Source organism: Cebus imitator, unplaced genomic scaffold, assembly GCF_001604975.1.
Source record: "Cebus imitator isolate Cc_AM_T3 unplaced genomic scaffold, Cebus_imitator-1.0 Scaffold114, whole genome shotgun sequence".
NCBI classification, from domain to species: Eukaryota; Metazoa; Chordata; class Mammalia; order Primates; family Cebidae; genus Cebus; species Cebus imitator.
In genome coordinates, this window is record NW_016107429.1 from 1,893,622 (window position 1) to 1,909,535 (window position 15,914).

At 35.7% G+C, this 15,914-nt stretch overlaps 1 pseudogene; it reads left to right on the forward strand.

The window, feature by feature from the left end:
- The first annotated feature begins 3,731 nt into the window (after positions 1-3,731).
- Positions 3,732-5,033, forward strand: LOC108311355 (annotated as a pseudogene).
- The last annotated feature ends 10,881 nt before the right edge of the window (positions 5,034-15,914 follow it).

Below are 15,914 nucleotides of genomic sequence, written 5' to 3' on the forward strand. Positions count from 1 at the left end.
ATATTTTGAAGTCTGATAGTGTGATGTCTCCAGCTTTGTTCTTTTGCTCAGTATTGCTTTTTCTATTTGGGATCTTTTGTGTTTCCATGTGAATTTTAGGATTGTTTTTCCTATCTCTGTGAGGAATATCATTGGTATTTTGATAGTAGTTACATTGAATCTGTAGATTGCTTTGTGCAGTATGGACATTTTAACAATATTAAATATTCTAATTCAGGAGCGTGGAATATCTGTCTATTTTTATAGTGTGTTCTTTTTAATTTCTTTCATCAGAAATTTTTAGTTTTCATTGTAGAAATACTTCTTTGGTTAAATTTATTTCTAAGTATTTTATTTTGATTGTTGTAATAAATGTGATTGAATTCTTGATTTCATTTTCAGGTTTTTCACTGTTGGCACATAGAATTGTTACTGAATTTTGCATGCTGATTTTGTATCTTGAAAATTTACTGAAATGTCTAACAGTTCTGACATTTATTTGATGGAGTTTTCAGATTTTTCTAAATATAGGATCATGTCACCTTTGAATAAGGATAACTTGACCTTGACTTCTTCCTTTCTAATTTGGATATCCTTTGTTTATTGTTTTATTGTTCTGGCTATGACTTCTAGTACCATATTGAATAAAAGTGGTGAAAGTGGTCATCTTTGTCTCCTTCCAGAACTTAGAGACTTTTCACTTTTTCCCCCATATTTGTTTTGGGTTTGTCATAGATGACCTTTGTTGTTTTGAGGCACGTTTCTTCTATAACCACTTTGTTGAGAGTTTTTATCATGAAGGAACGTCAAATTTTATTCAAAGTCTTTTTCAACATCTTTTGAATTAGTTGTATTTTAAAAAATTCTGTTGATGTGATGTGTTTAGGTTATTGATTTGCATATGTTGAGCCATTCTTGCATTACTGGGATGAATCCCACTTGATTATGATAAATGATTCTTTTATTTGTGTTCTTAAATTTGTTTTTGTATTATTTTGTTGAGGAGTTTTGCTTCTTTGTTCTTTAGTGATATTGGCCTTTAGGTTGTTTTTGTGTGTACTTTTCCTTGTTTTATTTTGGTATCAGAGTAATGCTGGCCTCATAGAATAAATTTTGGTTTTCCCTCCTGTGTAATTTGTTTGGAGAGTTTTAGTAGTATTAGTTTTATTTAGTATTTAAATGTTTGGTAGAATTCAGCAGTGAATCCATTAGATCCTTGGTTTTGCCTTTGATAGGTGACTTTTTAATACTGCTACAATCTCATTACTTATTAATGGTCTCTTCAAGTTTTCTATTTCTTTTTTCATGATTCAATTTTGGTAGATTACATATGTTTAGGAACTTGTCCATTTCTTCTAAGTTTTTCAATACAGTTGTTTATAGTAGTCTGTAAAGATCCCTTCTATCTTTTTGATATAATTTGTAATGTCTTCTTTTTGCCTCTGAATTTATGTGTTCTCTCTTCCTAATCTAATAACAGTTTGTCCATTTTTTAAATGTTTTTTAAAAATCTTATTTTGTTATTCTTTTGTATTTTGCAGTCTTAATTTCACTTCTTTCTACTTTGATCTTATTTCTTTTCTTCTATTAATTATAGATTTTTTTCCTTGCTTTTCTATTTCCTTGAAGTGCATCACTGGCTGTTTATTTGAAGTCCTTCTAACTTTTTGATGTGTTTATTGCTATGAACTTCCACTTAGAACTGCTTTTGCTATATCTCATCTGGTATGTCATGTTCCCATTTTTATTTGTTTCGTGGAATTTTTAAAATTTCTTTTAAATTTATTTTATATTCTATTTGTTGTTTGGGAACATGTTTTATTTTCAAAAATTTTTACAGTTTTCATTGTTCCTTGTCATCGATTCCTAGTTTTATTTCACTGAAGTCAGAGAACATATTCAATACAATTTTGATTTTTAAAAAATTTTTAGGAGTTGTTTTTTACCTAGTATATGACCTATCTTGGGGAATATTTCACATGATGTTGAAAGGTGTATTCTGCAGCTGTCAGATGGAATTTTCTGTAAATGTCTGTCAGGTCCATTTTGTCTATCATGCAGTTTAACTCTAATTTTTTTATTATTGTTGATTTTCTGTCTGGGTGGTCTGTCCATTGCTGAAGTTGGGTATTGAAGTTTCCTGCTAATATAGTGCAGTCAACATTTTTCTTTAGGTCTATTAATATTTGTTTTATATATTTGAGTGCTCTGGTGTTGAGTATATATAATTTAGCCATTGTTAATCCTTTGGCTGTATTGACAACTTTATCATTATATAATGGGATTCTTTGTATATTTTACTCTTGTTGACATAAAATCTATTTTATCTGATATTGGTATTGCAGCAGGAGTGGCTGTGGGAAATGGATCTCTCAAACACGGAATGAAGAAGGAAAGAGTTTATTACAGTGGGGAGCTGAGGAATAATTTACCCAAATTCAGCTCGTCTAACAAAGAAAAGTTTTGCCTTTATATAGGCTTATACTTTAAATATTACACATGGGAGAATCTTAGGTTTACAGCCTCAGGAATCACATATGAAAAGGGTTTCAGTTTACATCTTCAGGAATCACATATGAAAAGAGTTTCGGTTCACAGCTTCAGGAATCACATATGAAAGAAAGGGTTTCCGGCTTATAGTTTTAGGACTCACATGCGAAAAGGTTTCTGGTTTGATCTTGTTTTAAGTAAAAACAGTGCCTTCCGAAGAGTTTCCCCAAGACCAAGCCTGCCACCTACAGGAAGGAGATTCAGGAGGAGCCAGCTGGCTTGTTCTCCTTCTATTGAGATGCACTGTGGATGACAGAGGGGGAGGGAATCCCAGATGCCTGGGTCTCCTTCCTCAGTATAGCTACTCCTGCTCTTTTAGGTTTTCGTTTGCATGAAATATCTTTTTTGTCTCTTCACTTTCAGTCTGTGCATGTCAATATATGTGAAGTGAGTTTCTTGTAGACAGCATATATTTGTGCCTTGTTTATATTTATTCAGTCACCCTATGCCTTTGAATTGATTATTTTAATCTATTTACATGCATGATTGTTATTAATGAGCAGTGGTACAGTATTGCCGTTTTGGTTTTTGTTTCCTGGTTTTCTTGTAGCTCCTTCATTTCTTTTTTTCTCTGAGCTTATATGATTTTCTCTAGTACTGCATTTTGACTCTGTGCCAGTGCTGTTTACTTTTAGTGTTATATCTACTGTAAGTTTTAGCTTTGTGGTTACAAAGAAACTTACAAAACATATTTTAGTTACAACAGGTTATTTTAAAGGGATAATGACTTAGCTTTGAGCATAAAGAAAAGTAACAAAAAAAGCCAGGCGCGGTGGCTCAAGCCTGTAATCCCAGCACTTTGGGAGGCCGAGGCGGGTGGATCACGAGGTCAAGAGATCGAGACCATCCTGGTCAACATGGTGAAACCCCGTCTCTACTATAAAAATACAAAAAATTAGCTGGGCATGGTGGCGCGTGCCTGTAATCCCAGCTACTCAGGAGGCTGAGGCAGGAGAATTGCCTGAACCCAGGAGGCGGAGGTTGCAGTGAGCCGAGATCGCGCCATTGCACTCCAGCCTGGGTAACAAGAGTGAAACTCCGTCTCAAAAAAAAAAGAAAAGTAACAAAAAAATCTACATTTTAACACAGCTCCTCCTACACATTTTAACTTATTAATGTTTCAGTTTAAATTTTATGTTTCTGTTTCTACCTGTGGATGCCGCTGAAGAAGCATCATTAAAGTCTCTCTTCTCCCTGTGATCATGTCTAAGTCAGAGTCTCCTGAAGAGCCAGAACAGCTGAGGAAGCTCTTCATTGGAAGGTTGAGCTCTGAGACAACTGATGAGAGCCTGAGGAGTCATTTTGAACAATGGGGAATGCTCATGGACTGTGTAGTAATGAGAGATCCAAACACCAAGTGCTCCAGGGACTTTGGGTTCCTCACGTATGCCACTGTGGAGGAGGTAGATGAAGCTATGAATGCAAGGCCACACAAAGTGGATGGAAGAGTTATGAAACCAAAGAGAGCTGTCTCAAGAAAAAATTCTCAAAGACCAGGTGCCCACTTAACTGTGAAAAAGTTATTTTTTGGTGGCATTAAAGAAGACACTGAAGAATACCACCTAAGAGATTTTGAACATGGAAAAATTGAAGTGATTGAAATCATGACTGACCAAGGCAGTGACAAGAAAAGGGGCTTTGCCATTGTGACCTTTGACAACCATGAGTCTATGGATAAGATTGTCAGTCAGAAATATTATACTGTGAATGGCCACAACTGTAAGGTAGGAAAGCCCTGGTAAAGCAAGAGATGGCTGGTGCTTCATCCAGCCAAAGAGGTTGAAGTGGCTCTGGAAACTTTTGGTGGTGGTCATGTAGGTGATTTTGGTAGGAATGACAACTTTGGTCGTGGAGGAAACTTCAGTGGTCATGGTGGTTTTGGTGGCAGCCGTGGTGGTGGTGGATATGGTGGCAGTGAGGGTGGTTATAGTGCATTTGGTAATGATGGAAGCAATTTTGGAGGTGGTGGAAGCTACAATGATTTTGGCAATTACAACAATCAGTCTTCAAATTTTGGACCCATGAAGGGAGGAAACTTTGGAGGCAGAAGCTCTGGCCCCTGTGGTGGTGGCAGCCAATACTTAGCCAAACCACAAAACCAAGATTGCTGTGGCAGTTCCAGTAGCAGCAGTAGCTATGGCAGAGGCAGAAGATTTTAATTAGGAAACAAAGCCTAGCCAAAGAAGAGAGCCAGAGAAGTGACAAGGATGCTACAGGTTACAACAGATTTGTGAACTCAGCCAAGCACGGTGGCAGCAGGGCCTAGCTGCTACAAAGAAGACATGATTTAGACAAATACTCATGTGTTTGGGCAAAAAACTCAGGGACTACATTTGTGACTAATTGTATAACAGGTGATTTTAGTTTCTGTTCTGTGGAAAGTGTAAAGCATTCCAACAAAGGGTTTTAGTGTAGATTTTTTTTGCACCAGTGCTGTTGATCGCTAAATGTAATAGTCTAATCATGATGCTGAATAAATGTATTTTTTAAAATGTTTCTTATCTTATAGCGAGTTGAAGTTATTATTAATTTTAATTGTTTAATCTTTACACTGACAATATTAGCATTTTAATTCCTCCAATTACAGTATTAGAATATCCTAAATTTGTCTTTTTTATTTTACTAGTGAGTTTAATACCTTCAGATGATTTCTTTTTTTATTTTACTTCAGGTGCATACTATATCTGGTATCTCTCCCCATGTTATTCCTCCCCACCCTCCCAACCCTCCCCACCTCCCGCTGACCCTCCCCTACACCCCCCCAACTGCCCCCAGTGTGTGATGCTTCTCTACCTGAGTGTTCTCATTGTTCAACACCCACCTATGAGAACATGTGGTGTTTGGTTTTCTGTTCTTGTGTCAGTTTGCTGAGAATGATGGTTTCCAGATTCATCCAAGTCCCTACAAAGGATGCAAACTCGTCGTTTTTTATGTCTACGTAGTATTCCATGGTGTATACGTACCACATTTTCTTTGTCCAGTCTATCACTGATGGGAATTTGGGTTGTTATATGTTAGCATCCATTTCTTACATATTGATGAAATCCTGTTAATATTTCTTGTAAGAGAAATCTGGTGTTGTCAAATTCCCTCAGTTTTGTTTGTCTGAGAAAGTCTTTATCTTGCCTTCATGTTTGAAGGATAACCCTGCTAAATGTTGTATAGTTTGGTTGGCAATTTTTTGCTTTCAATATGTTGAGTACAGCATTGTATTTTCTCCTTACCTGCCAGGTTTTTCCTGAGAAATTGCTGAAAGCCGTATTGGAGTTACATTGAATGTAACATTTCTTTTCTGTTGCTAATTTGAGTACTCTTTCTTTGCTTTTGAATTTTGCTGATTTGATTATGATATACCTTGGGGATTTCCTCTTTGGATTGAATTTTATTAGTGACCTCTACACTTCCTATACCTGTATGGGGAAGTCTGCCTTCAGATTTGGGGACTCTTCAGACATTATTTCTTTAAATATGCTTTATAGGCTCTTTTCTCTCTTGTCTCCTTTGGGGATTCTTATTATGTGGAGATTAGCTTATTTGATGGTGTCCATGATTCTCACAGGCCTTCTTTATCCTCTTTTCCTTTTTTCTTTTTGTTTCTCTGATTGGATAATTTTATATGTTTTAAGTTAATGAATTATTTCCTATGTTTGATCAATTCTACTGTTGAGGCTTTCTAATAAGTTTTTGTGTTCAGTTAATGTATTATTTGTTTATAGGATTATATATATTTGTTTCATTTCTCGTATTTATTTTGTTCCTGAATTGTTTTCTAAATTTCCTTTAATATTTTATATAATTTATTTGCATTTTCTTATGATGTCCTGAACTTCTTTAAGAGGATAATTCTGAATTATCTTTTTAATGTTTGTAATGCTATTCAATTCTTCCGGGTCCCTTGCTGGAGCTCTGTTAGTTTATAAATTCTTTGTGTTTTTACACTGATGCCTGCACTTTAAGGAAACCACTACCTTTTCCAGGTTTTGCAGGTGTTCATTGGTGGTGTTAGACCTTTATTACTTAGTATTGGAACTTAAGCACTAGCTTTCTATTTCTTCTTGTTCTGGGGGAGACTTATAGTGAGCATTAGAACTAAAATACTTCCTTAGAGCCAACTCACTGCCCCGCTACTCTTTTCTGGTCTGAGAAGATTTACAGTAAGCACTGGAACTTGAACACTGCCCTGGAACTAAATTGCTGCCCCGACATTTTTTTGTTGTTGTTTTTCCAGTGTGGAGAAAAGCAGCCACCAAAACTTAATTCAAACCTTTTAGTTGTTTCTAGCCCAGGCTCCATGCAAGCATCTTGGCTGTGTGAAAAATTATGCCAGGGATTGAGGCCTTTCCACAGATTGTGCCCCCAGCAGGACCATGGCATCAGCCTGTCCTTTCGATGTGGTGCTCCTGCTGATCAGAATGCAGAGTAGCTACCGATATCTCTGCACCAGTTGCTGCACTCAGAACTCTGTTCTTTTTCTTTATACAGTGCAAGAGGTTCAACTCTCCTAGTATTTCCAATGGTTCCTGTGATATAGGGCTGCTGTGGGCTTCCCATGAAGATTTCCAGACTGAGGCAGAGCTCGAATGTTATTTCCTATTCCCTTTTCTCACCTTTGAAACCATGGAACAAAGGAAATTATGAGTAGTGATATGCTGGCTCAGAGGAGGGTCAGCACCAACTTAAATGATCTTTTCCTTAACTGGTTATGGGTTCTCTTGATGCTGGGCCCAGGGGTTCTCCCCGAGTTCTGATTAATTCAGTTCTGATTAACTTAGGATGGTACGCTTGTATTTGAATAGTTTCTAGTTTATTTTTGTTGGAGATGTGCATCTCCTATTCTGCCATCTTGCAAATGTCACTCTGAATTATTTATTTTACACAGGGAAGATATAATATTAAATAAGAGAAAGTGTAGTACTTGTAGAAATTTCAGTAATATTTAGGGGGTCATAAATTGGATACATTCAAATATTCACAACATTGGGATACATAGATCCCACATAAATATCCAGTTCTATTCTTATATCTATTAGTATTAATTAGGGTTCTTTAAAGTCAAGAATGTCATAAACTTATTTAATTGTAGAGTAGGTCACTTTATGTAATTTGTATCTTGCAGTATTTTGGTAAAAACACTTTAAGAATGAATAGAACTCACCACATTTTGAATAACTTTTATTTTCTCATGCTGCCATTATGATGGTGATGATGTCCTAAAAGTTTGCATAGTGTTTTCAATAATAAGCTGAAATTATAGTTGCCCTGATACTCAGCAGAAAACAAAGAATTTTAAAGAATATGCAGCATTTTAAATTTCCCTAGTGAGGTCAGTCAGCATAAAATATAGTGAGCAAAATAAAGCAAAAAAAATAAAGAGTAACCAATGAAACAACACATTAACACGTCTTTAAAAAGGATGTATGAAAAATAATAGTCTATTTTCAAAAATACTATTTCTGCTTATATAAGGCTTTTAACAGTTGTGGAAATTACTCTGATAATGGCAGCATCAATTCTACTGGGATATGAGGGGAAATGGAATAGTTGGATAGTTGGTAGATCAGAGAAACGATCCAATCACATGGCTAACTTAAGGGACTACTAAAAGGTGATCGTTTGAATATAATTACAGCATTTTTTTACACAATTATATAGGGATATTTTATTTCAGCTCGAAGTTACTTTTTTTTTTTAAAGTTACCTTTTTATTCTTATTCTAGTGGCTTAATTCACTTAAAAAATGAATTCAGAAGACAAAGAAAGTAACTGAAGAGTGTAAATGTAATTTACAGGGCTGAAATAACATTTTGGCAGGCTAAAGATAACTCTCACAGTGATTTGAATGAGGAGCTCCAAGAGAAATTGTCTGGGTGCAAAGTAACCCCAAACAAATTTTGTGAATGCATTAGTCAAGCAACATAAATGCAAAATGAAATTGACAAATTCAATATGGACTTATTCCCCAAGTATATTGGAAAGTAGATTCTGTGAGTTCACTTTAACTGACTTATGAGATAGGAATTCCATCTATTTTTCCTGTATTTTCCATTTTATGGAATATTTTAAGGCAATTCTACAAATGCCACAAATTTATATTATCTTTTCTCAATATATGAACCTTATATTTATTTTTAAATATGATTATAACTCTGGAGAACTTCATAACAGTTATTTTGCAAATGCTATTTAAATAGGACCTAAAATAATCATATTATCTGGTGGTTTCACAATTAAGATAATTTTGTAAAATGTAAAATGTAGGTGGAAGTGTATTGGAATCACCTTGTCTTTTACACAGAACATATGATTTTCATTCTCAAACCAATTCTGAGTTTGGTTCACTAAGAAGTAATGACCTCCCCCTACCACCACATCTTCCTCCTTTCCTACAAAGACTAGGGCTGCATATAACTTACTTTTCCTAATGTAAAATGGCCAGGGAAAAATAAGTTGTTAACAACTTGTGTAGACCTTTAAGGCTGTATTTAATGACATGTAATCAAATAATTAGGTTATATTTTCAGATGCCTTCCTGTAGAATTTATTCATCTAATAAGAACTGTGTGAATTAGTAACATACTCAATAATATTGTTAGATTGAAATATTTGGAATGTTTCATTTTAAAAAAACTTGTTATTCTCACCATTTTTTCTGATTTCTGAAGTCTCCATGTTTTTGTACATGATCTATTTTTTGGCTTATAACCAGAATTCAAATATTCTCTTCTGATAAAGATTCTTCATTGACCAAATTTTGGTTAGGCTCCTGTAACTTCTCCTGGACCCATCTGTGCACATCCTCGTAAAATCCAAACTTACCAGGAATCTCTATCCTATTTATCTTATCATCCTGACATCTGATGGGCTCCTCATGTTCCAGCATCACCCAGGTGACATCTAATCACTCTGGCTTGACTTCAATAAGAATCTTAGTAATGGCTTAGCTAGAATCTGTCCTTAGAGTTGATGCTTCCTCCTAGAAATTTTCTATCCATCAACCCTCTCCTTGATATAAATTCCCACTTGTGCATGCTATATTCAGAATTATACCTACTTCTATACTGAGGTATCTTTTCCCTTCTTGCAATATCTCCAAATAATACCTGCTTTTACTACTTAAACTACTATCCAGCTGTGGTTTCTCTAGAAAACTTTATAACACATCGGCTGAGTAAATTCAAGTCAGTTAGCAAAACATAGAGAACCTCAGTTTTCTCACTTATTAAAAATAAAAAACAATAATAAATGCAAAGCATTATAGTGTAGTTTAAATGCCATTAAATATATGGAAAGAACTATTAGAGTTAAATTTATATCATCCATTTAAAAGAGCTTCCTTACTTTGTTTTTACCATCAAAAATAGTTTCCTTACTTTGTTTTTACCACCTAACATTCTTTAAAAATTCTGGGCTGGGTGCCATCGCTCATGCCTACAATCCTAGCACTTCGGGAGGCCGAGGTGGGGGGATCACGAGATCAGGAGATTGAGGTTATCCTGGCCAACATGGTGAAACCCCATCTCAACTAAAATACAAAAAATTAGCTGCTTGGGATGCTGAGGCAGTGAGCAGAGATCACACCACTACACTCCAGCCTAGTGGCACATGCCTATAGCCCCAGCTGCCAGGGAGGCGGAGGTTGCAGTGAGCCGAGATTGCGCCACTGCACTGCAGCCTGGCAACAGAGCAAGACTCCGTCTCAAAACCAACAAATAAATATATATATATATATATATATATATATCTGCTCAAATACCTTTAGCATTACCCCATTAGTACTGTTAAAGTATTTTTTAACATTTCTTTATAAATATAAACTTATAATAACATACCGGCATTGTTTTATGTTCCCCTCTCTATAACGACACTAGAAGGATTTAAGGGAAAAAATATAAATTATCTTCCTTTCTCCAATTACTGGTAGGATATCTGATATTTTTAGGATTCAATTCAGATTTTAAGATTGAGTAAATGAGTAAATAAATAAAATGGAACTAAAGGTGTTGTCATGTATACTTAAATTTTGGAATTATTTCAGTTAAGAGGAAGCATGCACAATAACTAATGAATCACATCCAGAAATCTAAGACTCAATTCGTGTATTCCAGAAGGTCTTACAGGGTATACACAAGGATGGAAATACAACACTGAAGCCCCAGGAAAGGCTGTCATCATGGAAACAGAAAGAATTCTATTGGAAAAAATTGACAAGAATAAATCATTCATAACTTCCCGTTATTTATAAGTTACTTATGTCCAAATAGAATAAATGTATGTAGTAACAAGTAAAGTTTGGTGTTAAATATAATAATACCTCTTACAAAATTAAGTCTAAAAATTTTTTATTGCTTTCCAATGAGAAAAAAACTTTGTACCTACAAATTTTGAAAAAAAAAAAAATCAGAATTGTCACTAGTGAATTGTAAATTCATCAAATATTGTGTTAACATTAGTTCGTAGAAATTAAAGTGAAATAAAACATTTTTCCACTGTCAAGGAATGTCTTAGCAGTAAGTCTTTCTCCTCTATTAGCTGACCATGGGAAACACTATATGCAGAGTAGGTTGATGGAAAAGTATAGCTACAACCTGGTGTGAAACTCTGGGGAAACTGTTCATCTAACCTACTTGCATCCTCAGGAGCTTCTAGTTCTAGTCCTGTAGTTTAATTATGTCTCATGATGGGGTACTCTACTAAGGCTCTATAGTAGGCCAACTGATGCTTTTAAAAGGTTAAACCTTCTCAAGAATCTTAGGGTTCTCTTTGTACCTGTCCTATCAGGATTTGTCCCTGATTTCACATATTCTTCCTGTCACAATGAATACCACTGAATTTGCAAGTTCAGGGGCACAATTGCACAAAAAACTTAGAATGCAACTGAACCTCTTTTCTCTGAGCCACAGTAAAAACTGGCACCCTTCTAAATCACAAAATAATGGAACAGAAAAGCATTGCCAAAGGCAGGATATGATGCCTCCAAAACCAACAAAACCCCAACAAATGTTATACTTTTAAAAAATTTCAGGTAATAAAGGGTTTAATAATTTTCCTTAACCTATAATGCTATAGATCAAGACTATTACATCCCTAAAACTTAATCCAATTGCCTGTACCTTAAATTTTTTTAGGGTTCATCTTTCATTCTCTGGCATACAAATTTACTACTTTCCCTTTGTCATCATTTATTAATACAGTGCAATTATAATTAATTACACTGCTATTTAACACAATAGAATTTATTTAGTAGACTAAAAGGCTGTTCTGCAAAACATGAAAATAATCAGTTTCTAGGGACTATACTGTGACGTGGAGCAAAAGAGTTAGACTAGGCACCTGTCAGAAAAGTGAACCCACACTACTGACCTTTTCATATAATTGAAAGCATCGTTGATCCTCTTCATTGATGGTGATTGAAAAACAAATTTTTTCAACAGTGGCCTTGTTGGTCTGTTTTAGTAAAGATACAAAGTTCAAAATAAACAGCTACCATTGAGGTTGACCTTGGATTCCATGGATAGTAGTCCACTGTCATCTTGCATAAGCCACCAAGTTTTGCAGGGAAAAGTAAATTGAAGACAGGTAATCACTCATATAGTCTTAAAATTTTGTATGATTTTGTATGCTGGAGCAAATTTCTGCAATTCTACCTAGGATGTGGTATTGCTTCTGCTTTATGATGTTGAGCTGGATGGGGAGTATTTTTTAGGGACTTCCTATCGGTCTTTCCTACTTTTCCTACTATAATTGTTTTAAAAAAAAAAAAAAAAAAAAAAAAAAAGACAGAAAGATGTGAGTACTATAAGCTATTAAGTTTATCTGTCCCAAGTCCTAACATTCACAATCTATATGGAATTTAAATCAAGAAACAAAAAACAAATAAACCTATTAAAAATGGGCAAAGGACATGAACAGGCCCTGCCGAAAAGAAGACATACAGGTGACAAAAAGTATTTAAAAAATGCTCGGCATCTCTGATCATCAGAGAAATGCAAATCAAAACCACAGTGAGATACTATTTCACACTAGTCAGAATGGCTGTTACTAAAGAGTAGAAACAACAGATGCTGGCAAGACTGTGGAGAAAAGGGAATGCTTTTATTCTGTTGATGTGAATTTAAATTAGTCCAGCCATTATGGAAAGCATTTTTAATATTTCTCAAAGAATTTGAAACAGAGCTACCATTCTACCTAAGAATCCCATTACTGTATATATACCTAAAAGAAAGAAGATAAATTATTCTAACAAAAAGACACATGTACTCTTCATCACTGCATTATTTGCAATAGCAAAGACATGGAATCAACCTAAGTGCCCATCAGTGCTAGACTGAATTTTTAAGATGTGATACATATACATCCCAGAATACTATGCAGCCATAAAATATAATGAAATCATGTGCTTTGTAGCAGCAACATGGAAGCAATTGGAGGCCATAAAACTAAGCAAATAAATGCAGGAACAGAAAACCAAATACTGCATATTTTTATTTAGAAATGGAAGCTAAATGTCAAGCATATATGGACATAAATATGGAAACAATAGTCACTGCAGACTACTTGGGGGAGAAAGAGGGAGAGTATGAGTTGAATAAATACCTATATGCTCACTACTTGGGTGATGGGATCTTTACCCCAAACCTCAGTCTCACACAATATTCCCATGTAACAAATCTGAACATATACCCCCTGTATCTAAAATAAGTTGAAATGTTAAAAAAAAGTTTATTTGTCCCATGAATGGACTAAAGAACTATGTGAATCCTGAGTAAGCATTCCCTAATATTAGTGTGGTTACAGAACCTGTCTCCCACAGCCCCTGAAAGGTCTGGGCATTCCCTTTCTTTGATCCCCTTTCTTGAACTCTGGTTGAAAACTACAACTTTCAATAAGAAATATTTAGAGTATATAGTGTTTTTAAGTGTATAGATTATTTTTATGGTGGAAGCCAACACACTGACAGTTGGATAGAAGAAGGTAGGACTCTTTGATACAGAACCAAAAGAAAAGGCCACCAGGCAAAGCCACACAGAGTTGCACGTGAATACAATGTAGCAACAAGTTGTAATTGTAGGAGACAGCTTATGAAGGAGTAAGTGACAGCGGTTTAGCTAGGTTTCCAGACCTCAAATTAGCCACTTTGGACTAGCTAATTTGAATAATTACACACGCTCTAAGGAAGAGAGGCTGCCCTAGTTGTCTAGCATTTGGCCTTGGGATGATTAAAATGGGTACATAGTGACCCTGGAGTTGAGGAGTTGAGGGCCTGATAAGGAAGGTGGTTGGGGTATGAATTTACTATTTGGAGAACTGACCAGCCTGGACAAAAATAGCATTTGTATTTATGTATTTACATATATTTACATATACAGTGATATTGTACAATCTTTTCTCAAAAGATTTTGGTTTCCCTCTTAATAAATAAGATCTAGCTTTAAGAACTGGTTGAGCTCTGGAAATTGAGGTGAGATTGGGCAAACTAAACTTCTATGGGCTTGGAGAATGCCCTGGAAGAGAATGAGAAACGATAAACTACTCTGGTTTAAGATAAAAACCTGCCAGCTATGAGGTAAATCTAACATTGTATAGAACCACCTCCTACAGATTTGGCTCAAACCAGAGCAAGATTGAAATGTGATAAGAGTACTATAAGGCCTCTGCTGCAAGGGACTTTCTACACCTATCTTAAGGTGGGTCGAAAATGAGAAACGTGTTCAAGTGATAAGCGAATTTCTTTGTCTGTTGTGAGATGTTGAAATGGGAGGAGTTCCCTTATCTCCCTCCCAGGGCATGGAACAGGGATGGTAGTCTGCTGCTAAAGGCCTCTGGGGAGCATGCAGATGGGCAGGTTGTTGGGAGCATTTTGAGGGTGTGACCCCACTTCAGAGTCTAGGGTTGAGTGTTTATAGCTCCTGAAGCCCCAGGGAGCCTGTGCTCTTTCAGTTTTGCAATTCGCAGGGGGCTTGTGTTAATCTGCTCAATTAGATTCCTTCTGTTGGAGTTTAACTGGTAGATGACTTTCCTCTAGGAACACTCAACTGGTAAGAAAAGAATGCTTCAAGTGAGCATTCATACAGCTTCTGTAAACATACTGCACGTGCGGCCCCTCTCAAGTGCTGGCAGGCCACTGCATATGCGAAACGCCCAGGTATAAAACCTCAAGTCAAAGGTCAAACCAGGCACTTGCATCTCTCAAGTTGCCCACTTGGCTCTCTTCCAAGTGTTCTTCCTTTGGTTCCTGCTCTAAAACTTAATAAACTTCCACTCCTGTTCTAAAACTTGCCTCAGTCTCTCCATCTGCCTTATGCCCCTTGGTTGAATTATTTCTTCTAAAGAGACAAGAATCGAGGTTGCTGCACATCCAGACTGATTCACTGCTGCTAACAGTTGCAGCAAATGCAATAATTCTTTTGGTTATCTTAATTATTCATAAATGTTGGGACTGGACCAGTCTTGATGCAATCATCACTTTTTAAGAGAGCTTAAACTACAGATCAGTCGTGCTGTGGAAGGCACTCATTTTGCATGTGTGGTTATATCATTAGATTAAATCTATTAGCCCTTTAAAACAAACAAATATTGTCTGTTCAATGTACATGCTTGTTTCCAGAGCTGCATAATATTTTTATTGTTCTTTCCCTGTTCTAGCTAAAGATTTTCTGCCTTTTAGTTAGAGTAAACGCAAAGGCCAAGATGATATTTTTAAGTAAAAAAAAAAAAAAATTGCTTTCAAGTTTAGGCTCAGCAGTATAAATTCAGATCCCTTTTCTGATGGAGCACATTGAGGTCTTCCCCAGTTTATTCTGTTTCCTAATGTGCTCCTGTGCCTCCCTGTTATTACACAAACTTGTGGGAGTCACAGAACCACAGATCTGAAGGAAATATATGAACAAAATAAGTAGAATTTAGAGGAAAGGAGGGGGAACAAAGGAAGATGGGGAACACATGATTCTATGAACTCTTGAGTATTGTGAACATAATAATAGAGAATGACCAAACCCTTTTCAGAAGGGTTCGGTTCCATAAAGTGTGTAATTATTAATGATGCATTAATAGGGTAACACTCTAATAGACTACATTCAGATCAATGTGTGCCTCTAAACAGAGAAACAGAAATGGAATGGAATTAAACCATATTTTAGAAAAAATTATTTTAGATTAATATTCATTATCCCTACAAAGGGCATTTTCTCCTGTGGTTGCTTGAATGCCTTTGTCTGTAGAGAATACTCTCTCTTTACACTGAAAAAAATAAAAAAGGAGAAAATTATTAAAAGGAAATAAATAATGAATAGTTTCCTAATGCTATCCCTCCCTTTGTCCCCCACCCACCAACAGGCCCTGCAAAGGACATGCACTCATTCTCTTTTATGGCTGCATAGTATTCCATG